The sequence below is a fragment of the Meleagris gallopavo genome, chromosome 3 (assembly GCF_905368555.1).
Source record: "Meleagris gallopavo chromosome 3, MGAL_WU_HG_1.1, whole genome shotgun sequence".
Taxonomy (NCBI): Eukaryota; Metazoa; Chordata; class Aves; order Galliformes; family Phasianidae; genus Meleagris; species Meleagris gallopavo.
In genome coordinates, this window is record NC_139406.1 from 36,909,797 (window position 1) to 36,934,453 (window position 24,657).

Below are 24,657 nucleotides of genomic sequence, written 5' to 3' on the forward strand. Positions count from 1 at the left end.
ACTACCTATGATTAAAAGAGAAATAAATTGCTTTTGCATTTAAATCTGAAATTATTTTTAATATGTTTGCATCTAATTCAGTGTCTTTAGACTGGTGGTTCAAAATCTTGAGACTGGACTGAAATCTTCCATTTTGTAATTAAAATATTGCCCTACATATGATGATGTACTTATAATTTTGGTTTGCTTCCAGATTTTAATTGCCTCTCAGATTACCAAATTTAAGACTTTCTAAATAGCTCAATGTATAACATTCAGTAATTGATAGGATGTTGTTAGAATTAAGAAGAAACTTATGAATTACAGTTAAGCTGTTTTTCTGCTCAAAAAGTACCCATGATTGGACAGTGATATGCTCAAATCTATTGATGACTTCAGGGAACTCCAGCACTATGTGTGTAGTGCTTTGAAGTCTGATGTCCATTACCGTTTTTACCAGTAACATTCATCCAGTTGTGCAGAGAGCTAAAAGGAAAGGACAACTGAAAGGACTGGAGCCAAACATCTTCAAAGGCAAATCATATTTTTAGTCTTTTTTCAATATTCAACCAGTCATAGGTTTTAAAAATACATTCATCAATAACCTACTGAGTGACAGAACTGCTGTAATTAATATGTGATATCTAAAATTAAAAATAAATTTGGCTTATCTATGTGACAGCGAATTACTCTTAATGTCATTTTCCAAGAAATATGTTAAAGGAGAATTTATAGTATAAAATCCACCCTGTTTTGTAAGGAAAACAGATGTTCATTAATAAACAGGCTGACCACGGAGCACTGGAACTACCATCTGGATGGGATGTTGTACAGGGTTTTTTTTTCTTCCCCTTTTAACAATTTAGTCAGGGAAGTTCTGGTAGGGATCAGGTGATTTTTTAATTTTTTTTTTTTTAATAGCGTGGTTGGATATCTGTTAATCCTCTTTTCTTTCCTTCACATAATTCCTTTCTCTTTGTGACTTTAAACAACTTAATAGAAAGAGTGAGCCATGAAGTATTCCAGAAAGTTTTGAAAAAAAAGAAAAAAGTCACTTGTATTGGTATCTCTTGCTTCTTACTGCAAAGTTGGTGGTGGTGGTCTACATTCTTATGCCTTTGCCATCATACATGGAGAATGCTGTGTACGTGCTCATGCTATTTTTGTCTGGGCTGTAGCAACACCCAGAAATACCAGGCAAAATCAGCCCCCACCTATGTTCTGTTCTGCACTTGTATTTAGGGAAAAATTGTTACCACCCATGAAGAATCTGTCACCTGAAACTGTTCGCCTGTAGACACTGATGTTCACAGCTTACAATCCAACTGTGATACCAGTGACATAGGAAGCCTTTTAGGAGGATGGTGTTAATCATTGCTGCAAAGAATTTTTGTGTATATGATGAGATATACTACAGTCCCTATTTTACATAAGGAAAAAGAAAGTTCCAGATAAAGCAAAGAAACAAAACAGATGCCTTTATTCCTGTATGAGAGCACTGGTGAAAGATGATTCTTTCCAATTTTCACTTCCGTGTATAGATTTAAGACCTTTTGAAGGTCCCTACTTCTCCTTTCCACTGGTACAATAGGTATAGAAAGGTATACCTGAATTCTGGGGTTCATGAAGGCTTTGCCTTGAAGTAGAGCTCTTTGAGATTCTGGGGTGAAAGAGTGGAATATTTTATTACACAGCACCTTTGTTTCCATGATGTTTCTTGCAACTGGTGCAAGGGAGTGAAGCAACATGTTAGATCAAGCAAGGAGATCTAGATGTCAGATAATTAGCAGCATTTACTAAGCAATTAATGCTCTTGGATTTCACTTAATATTTGTATGCCTTCCCAGGTCTGTTTTACTGCATACTATCAAGACTCCTAAATACAGTCTTAAAAACCAAAACAAGAAATGACTTCATATTAAGTGTGTTACCTATTCTGTAGTCGCTATTAGCTGCCAACAATTCATCAGTATACTGCTTATTAATTTTCTGCAATGTACTGTTTATTGATATTGCTTTTATTGTGGTACCTCACCTCAGCCATGAAGGGAGGACATGCACCTTCATCTCAAGCTAATGGCATTGCTGCCAATGCTGCAGGGAGGCTGAAGAGCAATGTGACTAATAAAACATGACCAATAAAAATATGAAGGAAAAAATGTCCCTACTAGTATGAAATGCATATTCCAAGTGCTTGCAGAGCGCCTGGAGCTGTTAATCATCACTCCATGGGCACCCCTAAACAACTCTAAACAACAGTTAGGAAAGGATCAGATGGCTGTTTAGGGGACTCAGCAGAGTGGTATTTGTTTGACTGGCAGATAGCCATACTTGTAAGGTGTGCTGTGAATAACAGCAGTTGCTGGTACACAGAGAAGAAGGTTTTTACTCATGCGCTGACTGCAGGACTCTGTTCCCCTTTGTGAGGGGAGATGAAGGAGAAGCTGGGTTTAGAGAGCGCTGGCTCATTGCATAGCTGCAGAGGGGTCTGCTGGGCAGCTCTCTGAAAGGGCAAGCTGGGAACAACAGCTCCAAGTTGTTTACCTAGTCCAGCTTTCCCCAAGAGAAAAAGAAATATCTGCTTTTACCACTGATTAATAGTTCTTTCCTCCCTGTTTCTTGGCTGCATTTGTCACAAAGGAAGCTAGTGAACATCCTTTCCTCTCTCCAAGTGCATATGTAAACTTTCCTCTCATCTACCATCCATTAATCATAAGCACTTTTGTTACATGGGTTCCTTTTCCTCCCCTATCCCTTTGAATCAGTCCTCTTGAATCAGTTCTGCTGCCATTTCTTTTCCCCAACTGCTCCTGCCAAGGGACCATGGCATCAGGAGCTGCTGTGCACAAAGTGCCTTACGGATGCCCAGACAGCTCCTCTCTGCAGCTGGACATGCCACCATTCTCCTGCTGAGGAGGCCGAGGTCTGCTGGCCAGCAGACTCTCCAGCCTGGCTCCATGGTGCTCTGGCACTGTGGGACAGACTTGGCCAGCATCTATCATTTTGCAGGTAGTAAAAAAGTGCATGTAATCATCATCAGTCATTCATTATCAGCCCCTCTCAGCCTGCTGCTGGGCAAAGCCTTCTCCTCTGCTAGCTTCCCTTGTTCTGTTTGCTTCCCTTATTTATTCATATATTTGTTTTTGCCGGAATTTTGCCACTGTTGGAAGTGAAGCTGGCCTGTGATACTACAGCACAGCTGGCTCAGTCCTCTCTACCTTTCACAAAAAATGGTTTAGTACTGGTGATTCACTTGTATTGAGTTACCTGGACAGGAAACTGTGGACAGGCCTGTGATGCCAGAGTTCTAGCAAGAGGCATGAACATCATCCACTAGTACAGGCTTCAGCATGGACTGGTGATCAGAGCACACACCTGAAATCCTTGATGGAATCCCACAGCCTGAACTGAGGCCCATACCAAATCAACTACCATGACCCATGCCAGCTAGAAGCCTATCTGTGCTGTGGCCATACTTTAGAGATGGTACTATATTTTGTTGGATTTCACCTGAGATTAAATGAGCAGCAAAGCTGGAGTGTTTAAATGCTTCTGAAGGAGGAATGAATTTTTAAAAAGATCAGTGATTCTGTTTCACATAAGCATCCAGAGGCTTGGAGACTTGGCCAAACTTCTGTGAATTGCAAATACCGAGGGATTAGGCTTTCCTGAGACATTTTTCCTAATGTTTCCTGGTTTGAGAGATTTTGGCAGATATTTTTTAGTGTTTTTTCACAGGTCCAAAACCACTGGTAACTCTCATATAGGAAGATAAATTAATTTTTAAATACTATGTTTAGTAGTTCTGTTCCAAGTGGGAATAAATAATATAGTGTTTAAAATTACAGCAGAAAAGATCATTGCCTTTGTATTAGCTTTATCAGTGTTGCTAGTAAATGCAAGGCTTTAGACCTAGACCCTTAGAAACCTCTTGTTTCCCATATTTAGCTAATGAAGCCGCACCTAATCTCCCCAGAATTGCCACAGCTTTGTTGCCAGGCCTGGAAGCATAGAATTAGAATCACCAAGGTTGGAAAAGACCTCCAAGATCATCCAGTCCAACCATCCATCTACCACCAATTTTTCATGTCCCTTAGTGCAACATCTAAACGTTTCTTGAACACCTCCAAAGACAATGACTCCAACACCTCCCTGGGCAGCCCATTCCCATGCCTGACCAGCCTTTATCAGCATTAAAGGTACCCAGTCACACATCTCTGACACACAGACTCACTGCCTCGGAGTTTCCATCAACGGGTTCTCCTAAAGCTACCCAGTACCTGGTATCTAGTAGATTTCACTAGCAGTCTATGCATGAACTGCAGTGTCTACAGGGAAGGATTATGTGTTTTTGCACTCCTGCCCAGGTCAGGAAGAACTACTGAGGTCTGTGTAGTCAGAACGAATGGTGCTTCTTTATGGGATGTCTTTAAAGGACACTACTAGGTGAAGGAGCCCATGTATAGCTCAGGAGAAATTTTTGCATTAGCACAATGAAAAAAAAAAAAAGCTAAAAAATTAGAAATGTTTGGCCTTTATGTGACTCTTGCTCTATGTGCATAATCTTAATTTATTTAATGCAGATAAAAGCCCCTAACAGTGAGATTTTCAAAACTGTCTCTGTTTATCTGCATCCTAATGCTACTAATTCCCACTGAAAATTGGTCCATTTCTGGATGTGGATGTTTCCACAACTTTTTAAGTCTAACCATTGCTGTTTTGTAGTTTCTGATTTGAGGCAACATGAAATAGGCTTGTTGAAACCCAACATTGGACCAAATCTTAACACTGGAGACAATGAAGTTTAAGACTGGCTTCCTTTTTTGTCACTCAGAATAACAAGTAATAATGACGGTAATAGGAGAACAGATGCCTAGTTGTATTTGCAGTGCATGCCTGGCCAGGAATAATGATGGAACATCTGTATGGGTGACAGAAAAAAGGGGACCTCACAAGGCAGGCATTTGACAAAAGTGAGATAGACTTTTCCCTTTGTTTTCAGGGGTGAAACCGGAAAGGAAAATGGGCAGTAAATACTTTTTCCCATCCCTCCTCTGCCAAACTACTGTTTTTCAAAGTGAAAAAGCCCCCTTCATCCACCATGATTACCCTCACAAAAATATTCCCTTTTAAATGAAGATAAATTTATCATATTTGCAATGCAGTTTGCTTACTTTGCTTTAATGAAGATATGTAAACAAACCACTCAATATGATATTAGGATAATGGTTCTTTCCTGACTTTTGCTAGAAAAGACTTTTCCCTGTTACGAAGTTAATGCAGAGTTAAAAATGGTTACCCAGCTTTATCATATCTGAGGGATTTACCTGAATGTGCATTTGAGTCTGAGATTTCTATTTTTTGTTTAAATATTCTGGTATAAACACAAGCCTTACAGTTTCAATAGTCTGACTGATTTCCTGTGTTACGTGGTGTGGGTTTTATTTGATTTAGCATTTACTCCTACAAGAGAAAATAAAAGTGAAAAACCTCAGAAGCTTCAGATGAAGAATGCTTTGAGGAAAAATATTCTTCAAATTGTTTACTAGCTATGAGCTTTCACTTTTTGGATTCACTCACAAATTTCCAGCAAGTAAATCGACCGCACTTTTATCTGTGTGCACAAGAGCTGTGGATGAGCAGCAATATGTGCCCGACTGTGGATTTTTGTTACAAATGGGAAAGTCAGCCTATTGTTCCTAAGCTGCAAATGTAAATCCATTTATGGCTTTGTAATTTTGCAATTTTGCATGCTATTAATGTGAGATCAGTTTGCAGTTTTGTAGCTCACATGGCCTTAAACCTCAAAGCAAAACCCAGAGATTTATGAATCCAGGTGAATCAAAGCTTCAGAAAAAGCTCTCACAGAAGAAAGATTTGCACAATTCTTATCTTCTGCCAAATTATTCAAGCAAAGGGCAGAGAAAATCTTTTATATAATGTTTGGAAAGTGAGGAAAAAGGCAATACGAATATAAGCACAACACTTGCTACTATGCTCCTTCACCTCCCTGTAAGAATTTTGATAGATGGATTCCTCTGCAGTCTCCTCTGTTAGGCTAATTTACAGAGTCACTTGCATGTTGCATGTGTAAGTGCTAAGCTTTTCAAATTATTCCCTCAAGAAAGAAGTGTTCTATGCTGTGGCTTACTTAGCCCACTTCTTCAATATGTGTCAGTGCCACAAACATACCTTTAAATGAAATCTGAGAACGTATTGGATGGTGGGGACTTTAGAGGTTTAAAATACCAGTATCGTTTTCTTCCTTTGTCTTTTTTTTTTTCCCCCTTAAAGTGGTTAGTTTTATAGATTATAAAGCCAAAAGGGACTCCTGTGATCATCAAATCTGACCTCCTGTGTAACACAGGCCATAGGCTCTGCTGAATTAATTCTTGTCTGAACTAGAGCATATCTTTTCGAAAGTCAACTTCTCACTTCCCGGCATATGAAAAGGTCTCCCATGACACCTATAGACCTTTCATAATGGACAGATTCTTCCCATGATACAGACAAATTGAGTTTTTCCTAGGAGATACTGCCCCACTCTGAACTGATAAAGGAAGACCCAGGAACTATAGGTATGCTGTGATTACTTCTTTTGCACTCTCTGATGTTCCAGGAGCTTGTGCATCTTCTGCTTTATGAGATATACTTGGCCTAGGGGAGCTAAGTGGAAGGATGAGGGAGAAGAGGAGGTGCATAATGGTATGGCCTCCAGCACTGTTATTTATGACAGTATCCTTCCAGCAATCTGTGCCTGCATAGGGTGAAGGCATGGTTTCAATTCTGCCCTTGAAACATGGATTAAGCAATGTTGCTAATACATATTTGTCCCTGCGGCTGTCAAACATTTCACTGATACTAGACTCTGTAGACAGCTTAATAGCTAGGTCTTCTGTCAATGTTACTGCAGCAGTGTCTCCTTTGCTTTAAGATGCTGTTCAGATTTATTCAAGCAATAGGTGTAGCATGATGCTTGGTAAATAGCATCACCCGACTGTATACTTGTATCATCACTGCATGCTGACATCCCAAGTGACCAGATGAAATGGATAGACTATGGAAACCAAGTGCTAAGAAGGATCCAGTGAGTGAAAGTTGGAAAGATCATCTGTCTCTTCTCTATTTATGCCTCCTAACAGAGTTACATGCAGAATGTGTTATTATTCTAGAAGTCTCTGAACAATAACCACCATCCAGAGGAGCAGAAAATACGTGTATCCAACAATATTGAACAAATGGCTTTATTATTGCTGTTAGCATGATGTTTTTCTAGCATTAATGCAATAGAAGTGTTGCTGGCTTTCACATAACACTTAGTATTTCGCATACGACCTCATTTGATTTCTCTGGATGCTGGAGATTAAAATTATCTGTGCAAAGGTATGCACCGAAGCATTATGGTATATGCCCCATACATGATGGCAATATTTTGTGATTGATGGATGACATTTTTCCAAGCTGCAAAACGGCAGTACACCTGTATGATGGGAGGTGATGAATATTTGGCTTCTCAGTGCTATTGCCACTTACTGAAGGAAAAGTAGTGATTGGTATTGCCTCTACTTCACACTTGCTTCAATTCTCAACTTTGGCTTTCCAGGCTATCAAGCTTTTTAGTGATAATTTTCTGCTGGATATGATTTCTTCTCTTCACGAATGGTGATTGGAAAACTGTCATGATTTCCTCCGAATCTCATCCCATCAGATAAAAATATTTCCATGTGTTATTTTTATTCTTCCACATCTATTTCCACTCCCTAGCATTTACAGATAACTGACTGTCCATGACAAGCAGGGTACGATGCATTCAGCACATCTGAGGGGAAGTCAGATTCTGGATGGGAAGCAATTCAGTGAATGGAGCCCTTTGGACTCTGAGAAGCTCTGGGCCACTGCTATGTTTGAAGCAGCAAACATCCTGGCCAGCTGCAGAAGCCATGCCAAAATGCAGCACACCCAATCTCAAAAGAAACCCACCCATCTCAGGTGATACAAATGCATAGATCTTATTTATTTATTTTCACATGGCTTGGATTTCTCTTTTTTTTCTATGGTGATTGCAGGCCTGAAATGAAATACCTCTGAAATACCCTGTATATCATTTTCTGTGCTGAACTGAAAGTGCCAGAAAGTTTTAGAATTTAACTCCTGTGGTGCCCCCTACACAAATTACAGCTATTTTGTATTGTAATTTCGAGTTTCTTTAGCACAAATAGTCTCGTGCATGATCACACCTTGAAAAACCCTTCCTCTGTATGACTTTACTGTGGTTTCAAACTTTCTTTTGCTGGCCTCCAGGGACTCAAAGACCTTAGTGCTGACCTACATTTCAGCTAATTCTCCTACTGAGTCCCTCTTTGCTTATTCTGCTTTACCAATAATACCTTTATGTCCTTTTCCTGCCTTTCTGCATACCTCCATGATCTATTGATGTCTGCTTAGTCCTCTCTAAAATTTTTGTTTTGCCTTGAGGCAAATGGAATAAAAATGCACTGTGATTAAGCTTACACATAATATAGAGAAATAACATTTTTATTTTCTCTCTCAATTTTAAGGCAACTGTTTGGGAAGTAGGAGTGGATATGCCACACATGATATTTCTGTTTTCTAGAGAACGGATTCTGAAGCAGGGTATGCTATCAACACATCTTATAGGTTGAAGAAAATTTTCAGATTGTTTTGTTTTGTTAAGAAATGTCAAAAGGTCATTGCCCATAATCTGCCACAAACCTTTCCACATACTGGCTTTTTTGAACTAATGGTTGAAATCAATAATCTAGGAAGAACAAAGCCCCGCTGTATGTCAAGGAGTGAAAAATGCAACTTTCAAAAATTTGATGAAATTAAATGATTTTATTTATCACTGAAATCTTGGTAATTTTAGCCAGATCAAATGTGCATTTCCTTTTGGTCTGGGTTCACCTGCTAAAAAGTGAATACTGAGAATGGATGTACTCACAGCTCCTCACTGGGAGCTGCTGTTCATTTTCTTGTACCTCTGACATCCAAGCAGACACTGTTTTTTAACATTTTCTAGTCTCTCCTTGCTAACCATTGTATCTTTGCCAGTCCCCTTGGGCATTAAACCTACTGTGTCCTTGTTTATTATCTAGTCAACCTCCCATTGTCTCCTTTGATTGGAGTTTGGTAAGATTAGTTCAATGTTCAGGAAAGAAAAACAAGCCATGGGAACAGCTTGGCCAATCCCAAAGGCTGAGTACTGAATTATAAGTAGCAAATACTGGAAGTACTACTCACAGTGAGCAGTTTACGAGCAATTTGTAGGCTGAAATTGGTTTGCACAAAACATTTATTGGACAGCTTCAATTAGAAAAAAAGCTGCAGTTTGTTCACGAACTGCATTCATGAGTATGATAAATTATGCGGTACAAACCCTTTGCCCACTGTTAACTTCTCCAAGGGAGACATAAGATTCTGCTGATGCCACTGGAGAGAGCTTAGGACCCATCACCCCTACTGCACAAGAATATTGTTTAAATGAAAGAACTCATGTGAAATGAAGCAAATGATGGAATAAACATTGCCGATGTAATTGAAGGTGCATGCCAACTTATATGAATTAGAAATGAATGTTAATGTTCCTTAGAACAAGAAATTACCAGCTTGTACCCAGTCTCCTATAAGTTCTTAATTCTAAAAATACAATCTATAAGTTGTTGAAAAATGGAAAATGTGGCTGTACTACGTCATCCAAAATATCTAAACTGTCTTTTTTCCCCTCATTCTTCCCCTTCCTGCCGCTGATACAAACCTAACGAAGAAGGAAGCACAGTCCAATTGACGTGACATCTTTGTGACAGTCATGGTCCGTAGCTCTTTCATTTATGCAAATACAGCTGCTGAAGGCAGGTATTCTGATGTGTCAGCTGTATGTAATGCGAGCATTTTGTAGCTCAAATGACATTCTTCCTTTGCTCTGATAATTGTCCTGCACTTTCTAATGCCTGTGAAGCAGGTGGATTATGAGCTGCTGTTCCAGGCGTCCTGGATGAGGAGGATAAATGCGGAGCAGTGTTTTTCTTAGCTGAAAGTTTGCTTGTGATGAGTCATAACATAGTCTTATGGACTACATGAGTTGGGCTGAATTTCATAATTATGAAAGAAGGTGAGGTTGGACTTTTGATCAACTCCTTAAAAAAATAAATTAAATACTATCTAAAACGGAGCTGCACGTCTCAGGAATGCCAAAAGTAGTTCCTCTCTGCCTCTGAGGACAACATTTTGTTCACAGATTGTAACTTAAACTTATTTTTATCTGAAGTACTATGTTGCAAAGTCTGGGAAGAGATTTATTGTGATGTATTAAACCATCTGTTCCCAAGGACTGTGCTTCGCATTCCACTGCTAGCCAATGCTTGTGATGCTGTGTTTTTACTTCTCAAAGCTCCTTTGCCATTTGAACTTGCTTGAAGGGAACAGAGGTTTTTCTCTGACTTGAAAAGCAGATGTACTAGTGAAGACTTGAGTAGACTGCAGGGGAGCTCAGCTGCAGAGATACTTGCAAATTTTTCACTAACGTTTTTCCTTTCCTGTCCAGATTTTTAATAAAAAGTATAATCATTAAAAAGTAAAATGAAAAGTAGCAGATTTTCCAAAATGCAGCAATGAATGGAGCAAAGACTCTGACAAGAGAAAATAGAGAAATCTATTTCTTTTGAGACAGTTAGCTTTAAGGTAGAGTGTTTTTTAGTTTATTTCAATAAAATGCAGTAGGAAGAATGATGTAGATCTGTAGATGATCAAAGTTCAAATGAAGAAATTCTTTTGCCATCCACAGAGAAAATGGAATGTGTTAGAAAGCTTTTTTTTCTCTGAAAATATTGCAGAGAACTTTCAGAGGTTGTTCAACACTTGCACTATTTTGTTGTGATTGGAAGGAAATAAAATTTGGAGAGATAAGAGTATATTTGCAAAAAAAAAAAAAAAAAAAAAAAAAGGCAGGTTTGGCTTTGCCAAACCTATTCACAAAATTTGCTTGTTATATTTTCAGTTTGAGCTGCTGACACCTCGAAAGTCACTACAGACAGGACAGAAAGATGGATGTTGGTTTCCCATGGGTTTCTTATGGTTCCCTTTTCTTTCTTCTTCTTTTTTTTTTTTTTTGTTTGTATTCTGAATTTGTGTTTCTTTTTTTATGTTGTTTTGTTTCATAAATAGGGTGAGAACTCTCTTTTGTTTAATAAACTACACTGTCTCTAAAGAGACTGAATTTATTTCTAGTTCTCAGTATGCCTACCTGTAGAAATCATGATGATGTTTGTATACCCTGTATACCTAGCACAAGAAAATTGCCCTGACCATTGGTGCACTGCATTCTCTTCCATCCTCGTGCTTCCTGAATCCTGTATATACTGTGTTGTTCAGCATGCCATGAATGCTTGAGAAAAGTAAGAGAGAGTCCTTTTTGTCTCATCATACTTACTCCTCTCTGTTGCAGGCCTTTATATATAAGATTACTTTTACATTCTGAGGCTTGCGAATTATTGTATCATTCTAATGCAGAATATCTTATCTACACTTCTGGGGAGTTGGAGTCTTCTTTTCCCAACAGGAGACTAGCAGCACCTGTGCAAATCCGAAGTCAAGCAATACTTTCAAATCTCTAGGCATCACAAGCTTGCTGGATGGTAGGTATAGCTCAGCAGACCATACTGATATGTAATTGCTAAGGCTTAGACAGACCATGTGCCTACTGGTTAAGGAGCTGTGTGGAGGCAGGGACCTGCATTTTATTTTGTTCAGTTTCCTCTTTGCATGATGTCATACAAAACCGTGGCTCCAGAGGCATCTGTCAGAGAGAAAACTGGCCTATATACAGGCATGTGGAACTAGGTGATCTTTAAGGTTCCTTCCAACCTAAGCCATTCTATGCTTGTATGGTTGTATAAGCAGCATTTTTGTCTTTCAGTGAGTGCCGTGCTAGTCTCTCTGTCCCTGACTTTATGGAGGTATTTGGAATGCTGGTTACACAACGGTTGAGTATAGCTCCAGATTCGTTTGCTTACATCAGCACTTTAAAAAAGATGTGAATTATTTGAGATGTAGCTAATGTGAAAAAATAAGTACTTATTACAATTTTACAGGAGTAAAAATTTCAGGTACTTAATATGTCCCATTGACATAAATAAACCAATAGTTCTTCAAGGCTTTTTTCTTGTTTTGTGAGAGAACAAACTATATCACATTCAAAGAACGACTCCAAGACGTTTCCCTTTTTCTTTATCTTTATCTTTGATTTCACAGGAAGGAAACATGAACTAGGGATGTCCTAGGAATGAGTGAGAGATCCTAAGAACGTCTCCTAGAATTTCCGAGGTACTTCCTGACAGTTATATTGTCCACATAGCTGAATAAGACCTGATTATGTGATTTCATAATTAATGTCCTCATATATTTTTTGTTATTTTGCTGCTGCCAACCTGAAAAAGTCAGGAAGCCCACAATAATATTACATGTTTTAGGTATTTCCATGTCTACCAACTAAGAGATAATAGAGAAAATAGATTGTTTACCTTCATTTCCCTAGTTGAATGCAAAACAAATATTACACAGGCAATTATTATAGAATACTAGTAAAGTGGACTTCAAGCATACAATCAAAGAAAAATTGGAGCTATTCATAAGCAAATATTTAACGCAACTTGAGCCTTCTGTGTTTTTCATTTTGACTTCAGTGTTGCTTTGCTAATCTTCCTAGAAGCACAAAATTATTATTTAAGTGCCTGTCTAGGTACTTTGTAAAATCAGGACTGATATTTTTCATTAGTGCAAGTTAAGCTTTCTACTTTCAGTAGTACTGGAGACAGCAGTGAATCAGGGTTATGTTACACCAGACCTAAGGATAGCTTTGTGCAGTGAAGTATTTCATTTACATGCTCTAGTTTAAAAGGCAGCACTTCTGAGTGATGGAAACCTCTACTGTACAGCCTTAGTATAATATCAGGAATATTGTACTGTGGGGAATGAACCGGAAGTCTTGAGTGCTGACACATCAATTGAACACATGACCTTATATTTACAATATCGTCTCTCATTTTTTAATAGAACTTACCAGTAAAATATTACAAGCAAGGTGCAGATACCTTGCCTTTCTGCAGACTAGATTTTGGAGCCAGTCTCACAGTTCAGATTCCTGCTTCACTGGGCTTCTCACTAAGTGTTCTTTGCTAAGTAATCTTCCTACATTTTTTTTCTTTCCCCTATCCTTCTCCTCTTTAAAAGAAAAACAACACATCTGATATCTTGAATGATTATTATTCAAAACATATGATATTATAATTCTAGAGAGAGAGATTATATAATAGCTGCTTTGGCAATCCTGTTTAACTACTTTGATAGAAAATCGTATCAGTTTTGTGCTCGCGCAAAATCCCCAGTTGCTTTGCTGTCTTCTGTCTTTTGTAAACACTGGATTTATAAGGGCTGCTCCTGCATGCCCTTCTCTTCCCAAATTAGAGTTCCCTCCAGAAGTTCTCATGCCTGGAGAAATTGCAGTTTACAGTTGGTAAATCTCTTCTGTGGTCAAAAGAGAGCAGCTGAAAAAGTTTTTAGAGCTGGAAATGTATAAAATGAAGTAAAAAAGCAAAGACAGATTTGCACTGGATACTGGGGTGAGGTCCTGAGAACTCTCTGTCATATGAAGCAATTGGCAAAATATTGACACTTGCTTTCAGGAACCTAGGATTTGTAAAATGTTTTGAAGCAGCAAGCAGCCAGCACTAGACAGAAAGTGTCCTTAGACGGAACCACCATGCCAGCCCAAAATTTGTGCAGGAGTTATTCCTAATGTTGGTGTTTTTTGTGCTTTTTTTTTTTTTCTTTTTTTTTTTTCCCCTGTTGATTGAAATGTGGATTTGTAAGTTTATTTTTATGTACTGGAGGAAATGAAGCTTTTGAATGTATATTCAGAATACTCCTTCACTCAAATATACATGTTTTCCTAACTTGCAGCTATACCAAAATCATTTGAGAAACTCTGAGTGTCACTGACAATGTAACCAGATGAGAAGCTTTATGTATCTTGTGGAGGTGGTTTATGGGAGTGGACTTTTCCTAGAACATGTCATGGCTAGCAATGCATTCCTTGGGAACAACATAGAATCATGGAATCATACAATGGCTTTTGTTGGAAGGGACCTCAAGGATCATCAAGCTCCTTGCCACATGCAGGGCTGCCAACCTCCTTATCTAATACTAGATGAGGCTGCCCAGGGGCCCATCTATTGATATTTTTCGTAGACTAAGATAAATATGAATGTTTGGCCATATCTGGAACATCAGAAGGGGCACTTCATTTTGTTTTCAAGGAAGATTTTGGTGTTGAAGCTCCCACACAAATTAAAATTACCTTGTGCAAGAAGAATTTTGGTGGCACACGTATAATCTAAACTATGCCATTCTACTGTGTACCTGAAGGGATTCAGGTGAAAGAAAATGCGACAGACACAAGCTTTACATTTCTCTGCAATAAAAAATGTCCAATCTTGTCTTCCCCTTGGATGAAAATATTGATGATCAGTCAAAGTATGTTACTCCAATAAAATCACATCCTTTTATTATTATTTTTTTTTCTTTTGATATTTCTGTACTTAAAGCCACAAGCTTGCATCACAAAAAAATCTGAAATGCTTCATTTGGAAGATATCCAGGCAGTACATTTTTCTTCATCGCTGGAACTTTTGTCTTCATTTTTTTGCTGAAACAAAATTTTGGCAAAACCCCATGCAAGTTTCCAGAGCTACTTAGTTTGGATAGTTTTGAATTTTCCTTTGAAAAATGATTCTACTAGAAGTATTTCCAGCCAGTTGTAACAGCAGTAGCCTCCACATTTTTGACCATTCAGTCTCCATGCTCATCCCCAAGGAAATGGGCATTTATTTCTTTATTTGTGAATTTATTAGTGTTTGCAATGGTCATCTTGAAAATAATTGACAATACAGGAGATGATGTACAGGAGTTACTGTCGTAAAAGTGTAATGGTACATGTGTATTTTGTCAGATGGAAAAAACTGCAGAATGTAAGATTATAGTGATTCTCCAGAGAGTGCTCCAACTCATACAAGGGCATCACAGCCTTATTCCAGTTCATACACAGTTGAGTTGTGTTCTCTTCTGTGTCTGCCTTTGTATGATAGAAAACCATCCTAGTTTTCTTTGACAGCAACAGAATGAAGTATAGGAGAAAACAGAGAAAAATAAACTTGAACATGGTGACCTGAGTGAATGCAAGCAGAAGTGTATTTCATTATGGTAACTCCATATGCTAGTTTAAAGAAAAATCAAAATGTTATGGGGAATGTGTCTTACGCTTACTCAAGTTTGAGAAACACAAGCTTAATTGTTAGGAAACCTAAATAGAATTGTGTAATGAAAATAGATTGACATATACTTGTAATTAAAATAAAAATATCCAGGTTTTACATCTAATTAGAAAATACTTAGAAAATTGTCTTAGCTTTTTGAAATAACTGATTTACAAGCTGTAGCATGAAAGAAATATTCTTTTAAAATACACTTTATAGATATATTGTATATATTTATATAATAAAACTTCAGAGTATGTTCACCTAGAAGATCCCAAAATGTGCCTTTTACCTTTTTCAGTATAGAGCATATTAGTTGGCTCTTTCTATACTTTTTCTCTATTATTTTTTCCTTCTTGACTATTATTCACACGGAGAAAAAAAGGACAAGCTGCATATTCAAGCAGTGATAAAACATTTATTTCTTAACTTTCATGACACCATATAATAGACAGGTAAAAGATGGATTTTATGTTTTATGAAGTTTAATTTGTTCCAAAAAAATGAAACAATATAAAATTATGTCTGTTCCTTTTTCATATAAGAAAGCTTTGAAATATCCTTTGTGATTTCTGGATATTTTCTTAAGAAGTATATGAAATTTTCTGTAAGAGTCTTAGTTGAACCTCTAATACCTTTTCTACAAATACCTATACTTGCATTAATTGTATTTATTAGAGCCTAAACCTGTGAGTATTTAAAGTTGAAAAGATAAAGCATATTGGTGATTTTGTTCTTAGGTTATTTTTAGTGTACGCTGTTAGTTTTGCTGAAGATGATTTTCTTCTTTCAAATTTCTTTAAATGACATTTTAAATAAATATGTATATATGCATTAAAAAGATCATGGAGTTATACAGCTTTGGCTAAAGATCAAGGTGTTTTGATTGAAAAGAAGCCTTCATGAGAGTTGCAGGGCTATTTTTCTTGTCTTTTAGGGACAGGCTTTCTAAAGAGAGCATATTTCCCGCTGGTCTACTGTAGCCAGGGAAGTACGCTGTGCGATGCTTTCTGGGACACTGCCTTTGCATTATCCTAAAGGGAAGGTTGTAATGACTTTCTGAGGGTGAAAGCTGTCTGCAAAGTGGACCAACAGAAATGAGAGGAGACAATGTCTGTATTAGGTATTTACATAACACATATATTTGTGGCAGCATAGGAGTATCTCCACATCAACATGTTTTCAGTTTTGATAGAAAACCATTACTGTTTGAATTGCTGCTAAAAAGCAACTGATTTTCCCAGAAAATGCTGATTGAAGAAGCACTTTTTAATTAGTTGTATTCATGACATTCAAGCTACAGGGTTGTTACCTTCCGGAAAGGTCTCTGAATGAAATTATACTCTGTAAAACCGAATTAGGCTATCTGGATAAGGCTCTGCAGTATGCAGCTCAGGACTTTGACGTCCCGAGGTTCCAATTGAACTAATTCGACATAACATGCTTGCTTTCCACATTCAGTCAGAAAACCACGGGTTTCCAGAAAAGCCTTCAGCATGGATGCCATCTCCATACTGACTTTCCCACATTTGTTGTTCTCCATTCTGAGAGTATCTTGTCCAGAAGTTGAAATTGCCTGAGAAAAAGATTTTTTGTCTGAAGATCATTGGTCTTTTGATAACTGATTCATACTTGATGAAAGTTAAAATTACCTGACACAAACTAGTGTTTGTTTGTTTTTCTTATAACTGGTATTCAGTTTTAAAACAATTATACACAGATATAAATTTTCCATTTCTTTCATACCTTAGGATATGGATCGGATCACAGTAGTTCAGAGATCTTTTCATTTGTATCTTCTTGATCTTCTGAGGATGCAGAAAGAAATAAAACGATCTCCTAAGGATGGGAGAAGAGAACAAAAAAGAAAAGGATTTCCATAGGAAATCAGAGAGGTCTGACTGGAATCATTGAACACAGAAGCCTAGCCAGCAACAGGGCTAGACACAACCAAACAACGCTTTGGCTTGGAAGGGACCTTTAAGATCTTTATAGGCAGGAACACCTCCCACCAGACCAGGTTGTTCAAAGCCCTACCCATCCTGGCCTTGAACGCCTCTAGGGTGGGGGCATCCTCAACCTCTCTGGGCAATTTTGTATTTTGAATTTTGAATACGAATTCGGAATGACCATGTTATAACATGGGTAGCATTTTTATCCCTATTGTTCCTTCATCTTGTTTTAGAACCAAATTTTAGTCAGTCATTAAATAGATCAGTGTACTACACTATTTTCTGTTCCTGTTGTCCAATATTAGCAGTTTTGTCTATTTTACTTACAGCCTGTTTTGCTTTATTGACAGTTTTAGGTGGTTGACTTAGCTGTGTGTTTGTTGGAGGTTTATAATAGTCACATACTGCATATCCAGTAGAGAGAGGTTTACAAAATCATGCTCGGTTTCCATTGTGTTTTAGGCAGGGTCAGGAAGATATTTCTACCTCTCTTAATAAATTGATTTTTGCGTAAAATACATAAAAAAATTTTTATACCTCACATACCTTTCTGATGACACATCTTTTCTATGCAGACAGAATTCATATTGTGTTATCATCTGTCACCATTGTTTCATTTTAGACTGAGGTTCATGACTGGAATTTTCTTTTGCCTAAGCAGCAAAATTTGCAAAGATCATAATCTTCCCAGGTGCATCTATTTTAAATGTCCCAATACAGCCCAACATATGCCTGACTTTTCAGCACCAGCAAGCTCCAGAAACATTCAGTTCAAATTATGGATGCTGAGACAACCATCAGAGAACAGATCTCAACCAACATCCATGACTGTTGCTAGAATTTTTTCTTAGTTTGCATAGCACAATTTGATGCTTCCTAGATTTTAGGTGAAAACACTACAAATGATCTCCTCTTTGTATCCTCAATCTATTTCTCATGAAGCTTGTGAGGAAGGGATCTCAAATGCCTTTCTTGCCCAAAGTAGTTAAAGAATCCTACACAAAGACATACTTCATGCTTTAACATGGCACCCTAAGCATATGTAGCCTAAGACTAGGATGGATGCTTTTAGTAGCAAATATGCAGATCATTCTACTTTATATCTTCTCTTTCATCAAGAGGATGTGAAAAGATCAATGTGAATGTTCAGATTCTTAAATACTTCAATAGAGAGACTGATCCCAAGAAACTAGGACCGGAAGACAACTTCACTCCATTACCTGTTTATACACCCTTCCGAAATCTAAGTTCTTTTGATCCTTCAGAATGGTGCTTTAATATAAGACAAATGCAAATTCATGCATTTTGAATTCTGAATACAAATTCAAAATTAGATTTTGCATGGATTCTGGGTTCTTTTAGAGTGACAGTCAAAGGAAAAATAAGTATCAAATCACATGAGCCTGGGAAAACAAATTTAATGAAGAGATTTGATAACCTAGGCAGATGATGAAATCCTTGACCTGAAGATAGCATCTCACTTTCAGTAGAATGTGCTATCAAGTACATCATGTTCTGGACATCTAAGGCTTTTATTTGTTTGTTTATTTATTTATTTATTTATTTATTTATTTATTTTTGTTGCTTTTTAGATACAGTTTGTGCTTGAACAAACAAATTGGTGGTCGCTTCCTGCCATTCCTTTGCTTATTGCACTGTGAATACACCTGACTGAACAAGTCACTGCAATTTCCAAATGTAAATGTTTCTAATTAAGCATTTTTAAATGATCGGACACTATTGTACCTTGAATTAAGAAGCCTCTTCTTTACACAGATGATATAAAAGTATAAATTTGACCTCTCATGGTTGTTCCCTTCGACCCGTGTGAGATTACCCTTGGAATCAAAACAAAAAAATATGGTGTAGAAAACAGTATAGCTGATACAATTTGCATCAACTCTTACCTGAAGTTATTTGCTGTATTTTGTTTTGGCTTTTCTGCTGCAGAAATATTTTCAAAATGAGAATATTATTTCCCTGGTGCTTATTTTCAATTATTTTAAAACAACACATTAAAAATGCTTTGTAACTGATAAAATATGAACTTGACTGAATTTTCACGGTTGATTACTGACCACTGCTAGGAAGCCAACTTTTCTCTATTTGCCATGAATAAATGAAAGCATGATTCCCGGGACTTTGGCTCTTTTTCTCAACAAATAATTCATATTCATTCTAAGATAATTTTTTTTCCTTTAGTTCTTATCTAATTACTAAATAGATTCAGTAGCCTGAAATCTTCAATCAAGTCCTAACCTTATGCCTTCATATAATTTTTCCTTCAGTTAATATCCTGCCCAAACGAGCCATATATTAGAATGATGTCTCTGGTTTAATCAGTTACATTTACGTTAATAAAAGTAGGGTGTAGACCCTTTGCTGTGTTAGCAGAACATCCAGCATTTTCTCACAGTTGCCTATTAATATTTGTAAACAGCATATCAGTACCTCAATAACCATTGTATCTGTAGCTATATGTGAAGCCTTGGCATGACAGAAATAAACTGGAGTCACTGTCCATGGAAATATTTAAAAGACATGTGGATATGGCCCTTAGGGACATGGTTTAGTGCTAGACTCAGTAGTGTTAGGTGATGGTTGGACTTGATGACCCTTAGGTCTTTTCCAATCTAAGTGATTATATGATTTTATGATTCTATGATCTTACCAATTTCTTTCACAATTCTACAGGCAGAACCTCTTGTCTCAAGTTTGTGAATTTACCTGCTTGTTGTAATAGAAGTGGACAGTACATGAGATATGGTGAGATTTTTTATAAGATCTTTTGATAATTCCCATGGTACTGTGAAATTACCACCGAATCTGTCACCATGCTAGCAAACAATACATCACTATTTCCTTCTATTCATATTAAACAATCACATACAATAAAGCTGCTACCCTACTTTCCCTTCTTTTATATCTTTCTGAAAAATATTCTCTATGTGAGTCCACTATAAGTATATATACAGTTTTTTTTTTCTTTTTTCTCTCTCTGTTTCTTGCAAAGGACCAAGAACCTTGTATTTAAGGAAGGATCATAAAAAGATGACGAAGTCCAAGATTCCAAGTCCAGGAAGATTGTATTTTAATACAAAAATCCGCAAAGAAATTAAATCTCCGGGGAGAAAGAAGCCTTCGATTTTAAAATTAAATTTCTAACAGAAGGTTTAAAGTTTGAAATAATAGATTTTTACATTAAAGCTAAGCTGAACAATGATTGAAAGCTAGGACACATAAAGCTTCTTATACCTCTCTCTGCCATCTATCTTCACTTCAACAAGTTTGTGAAAGAGGAATACTTCAGATATCTAAACTCTCATGTCTAAGCAAAATGACTGGTGAAGAACTGTGTAGGAGAATTCCAGCTGCCAAATCCAATGCTTTTTATAATCAGGCATCAGTCTGGAGTGCAGCATGATGTACAACTGCAGTGATCCTGGTGAGTTGACCTTGTTATAGCCACTGAGAGGAAAGACTTGTATGTTTCTGTTACTTGATCCATCAACAGCCTTCATCAACACCAGTCCCTTGGGTGCAGCTCATTTACTTACAGGACGTGGTAGGGCTAGGTGTGCAGTTCTGGGCAGGTTCTCTGCCTGTTCCTTTTGGACAGATAGCAAAAGACCCTCTCTTATGGGATAAGTAGTTTTCAATTCCATCTTCTAACTTTTTCAACATCTTTGGGGATCTATCATCAATAGCACTCACACATACCTGCCTGTCTGCTTTAGTAGAGGCAGTCAGTGTTATTGTACAGATCTCCAGTGCTAGTGAGAAAGATATACATGGATTAAAAGAAGCTGGATCAAGTTTGCGGGTTGGGGTTTGCAGGGAAAAGAATTAGTTGAAAGATCTCACTTTCTGTCAAAGGCTTATCCCACTGACCATCTGCTTGATGCAGAGATCCAAGCTTTATTTGGGGGGTACTGTCATTCATGAGTACATCAGTGGCAATGTTGAGAAAAATCTTCCTTCTTTTGGGTCTAGAAAGAAGTGTATATTCATGTGCCTTGACTGATGGACTAACTTCAGTGATCTGCCAATTGGTTGTCTCTGGCTTACAACACTTCACCTCATTTTGTCTTGGGCTGCCTATGAACTTTATGCAGGAGTAGGACCTATATGCTGCTATCTGTCTTTTAGAAGAAGAAGGCCGAAGCAAAAATGGCACGCAAGTGTTACATCTGTATTTTTGACTTCTCTTTTGATATTCCACTTTTCAAAACCTGCCTGGCATTTGCAGCAGTTGAGAGATATTCCCGTGCCCGCCATGGTGGATATTCTACAAATACTAGACCTTAAGAGAATGTATCTTGGAAATGAATGTAGGATTTTCTCCGCAGGAAATCTTTACCACTAAGGGCCAAAGAAATCTTCAGTTTTCCCACTGTAGAAGTGGCAGAAAATTTGCCTGTTACAATTGTCATGAGTAAGAAACTGCAAGAACAAATAAAATGCTTCTTGAAAAAAGGAGTGCTTTTCTTCTGAACAAAATATTAATTTGAAACTTGATTCTGTGATGGTAATAATATGCTATAAAATCTAAGACAGGAATCATTAAAAGCCACAATTAACAATGGTGCAGACCTCAAAAAAGAAAAGATACAACAATAGTAATTTTGAATAATAGTTTTAAAATGACAAAAATCAATGCATGCTAATATGTGTCGTAAAAAAAACCCTCAACTGAATTAGCTGACAAAAAGTGAACAAACTACAACACGCCATGGCTGTAGAAAAGCTTTCATATAAAGTAAACCAGTGAGAATACAAATGAGAAACTGCTGGCACATGTTCTGTGTAAAGAATAAGATGAAGTACACCAAGCTGCGTCAATTATTAAAACTAAAGGCTCAAACTTTGACATATGATCTAGAAATCATAAATAACACTTTCAAAGAGCAGTGTCAGACACTCTAATCTTCCAAGTTGCTTTAAACAGGAGATAAAGTTTGTAAACAAAAGCACTTTATTGAAACTTTCACCAGATCAAAGTGTAACCTTAGACTTAATATGAAATAATAAGTGCTGCTAAAGTCTAACACAGGGGAAAATAACATGCTTAGATGAGCTGCCAGTAAACATTCAGTGAGAAATCATACACACACATCTGAACTATGATTGGAAGTGTTTAACTGAACATTGGAATCAGAAAGCATGCTATCGCACAACTTGGCAATCAAATGAATGCTTTTCCTATGTATCTGCAGCAATCGGATATGTATTTTAAACCCTGGGTGAGATTTATGCTGATAAAATGCACTTCTGCACCCAAAGTGCCGTACAGGAACTCAAATCTCTAGCAAGCCTTATGTGAAGGTTTCAAGGGGAGCAGAGGGCTGCTGAGGCACTTCTTTACCTCATCATAAAGGATTTCCATGAGTAAACCCTGTCCATATAATTTGATCTGTATTATTTCCATTGTGCGTCAGTGAGGATGATTTGGAGTTGTATGTTATTCATGGTGAGAATTTGAAAATATAGATTTGTTGACTCAGTTGACTGAAAAACTATTTTGATTTATTGCAATGGAAGTAACCACTGACTGGTTTTAAAACAGACAAAGAAACAAGCAACAAACCCACCACCACCACCGAAAAGAAAAAAAAAAGTCAAAACCCAAAACAATAAAATCCCCCTACAAACTAAACCCTCAAACTCTTCGCTTTAGAAAGACCTTCATAAAAATTGGATTAAAAATCTAGTGTAATATCCTGACCAGGTCTGCACATATAGCAATTTAAACTCGCCCTTTTAAAAATGACACCAGGGAACTAGACAAGGCTGCCCATTATCTTCCTTTCTTTTTACAATTGCAATCGAGCCTTCAGCCTTATTTTTCAGCAACCAATTATTTAATCAAGGAATGAAAATCAGAAACTCCACAAATACGTGTTCATTGTATATAGATAGCATGCTGATTTAATCCTGTAATCCCAATCATAATCTACCTGTAATCTTACAATGGATTGGTTTTACATCACGTCAGAGTTCTGTGCAGTTACAGTGATAAAATCGATTTTCTTAAAATGACTACACAGTTGCAGAGCCTACCTGACCAAAGGACGATCAGGTAAGATGGGGCTTTGTTAAATACCTAAAGAGAAATACCCTAATTAGAACAGGGAATTATTTCATGCTTGTCTTCCTTTTCCATCAAACTTTTTTGGAACTATAGAACTAATGAATATGATAAACCTTTGTCTTTTTTTTTTTCCCCTCTCTGTTTTAGGATATTTAATTGATAGTGATATACATTTTCTCTCTGTATTATTTTAAACTTTTCATCAAGTTTTTACAAACAAAATATTTAAGGTCTATTTGAACGCCTTGTAACCACTGTTACGAAAAGATGGGTGAACTTCAAAGCATATTTTACAATTTGTTGTTAAAATACCAGTTCATTTTACTTTGATTGACTGTAGCTGCAGAACTGAGATAGTAAACCTGTCGCATGTAAAACACTGTAAAAACCAACAGTGACAAAACACGTGCTGAAATCATTGATAGCTATTTGAGGCAAAAATCCTACTTCTGGAAAGAACTGGAAAAATTTTACGCATTTTTCTTTATTTACTCTGTGAAAAATTCCAAAAGCAAATTCTTAGATCTTTGTCTATTTATTTAAAAGAGACTGAAGGATTGGAACAGATACCCAAAATTTGGTGATTTCATAGCCCAAATATTACGCGTGTCAAGGTGTTCAGCAATTAGACCAGTATGGCCTATTGTTTTGCTGTCAAGCAGCATTTAATGTGAAATATTCAACTGAACATCATGCAATCAGATTACATAATGTTAAGTAACAAAAGGATTATTGCACATATATATTGACAAATTATTCCTTTTTTAAGATCAATTAACTCACAAATTAGATTATATTAGCAAAAGCTGAGATAAAAATGGAGCTTCAATTTTTAGAATAATTTTCCTTTGTTTGGGAATAAGATTCAATAGTGACTCATTTCAAATCTATATTGATTTTCTTTAATATGTTACAGAAGTTACAATTAAGTCTTCAAAGAACAGCTTCATTTCAGACAAATTTGTCACTTAGTTGTCAGAAAATATACATTCCATAAAACACTACGCTGTGAAAGAATGTCATAAATTAACTATATGAGAAGGAGAGAAACAAAAAGCAAAACTGACACAAATGGCTTCTGCTCCCAAGTTTTTCTTTTAATATCAGCTGGACTACCCATCTGCTAATTGTGCTCGACCTTGGAAGGAATACTTCTTCTGTAGTTTTCATACGGAAACTGAGCGATAAAGTTTTCTACTAGAGAAGCTAAAATTAGCATCAGATAAAAAAGCTGGATAACTAGAATATTTATTTTCAGCTTTTACGATTTCTATAACGTAGGTGATTATTTCCTGACACAAGACTTTTG

At 37.0% G+C, this 24,657-nt stretch overlaps 1 long non-coding RNA gene across 1 annotated transcript; it reads left to right on the forward strand.

Moving 5' to 3' along the window:
• The first annotated feature begins 19,881 nt into the window (after positions 1-19,881).
• On the forward strand, positions 19,882-21,693 carry LOC146544662 (uncharacterized). Its single transcript, XR_014882182.1, has 3 exons — positions 19,882-20,023; positions 20,271-20,702; positions 21,251-21,693. It is a non-coding gene; the product is annotated as an uncharacterized LOC146544662 (long non-coding RNA).
• Positions 21,694-24,657: the final 2,964 nt, after the last annotated feature.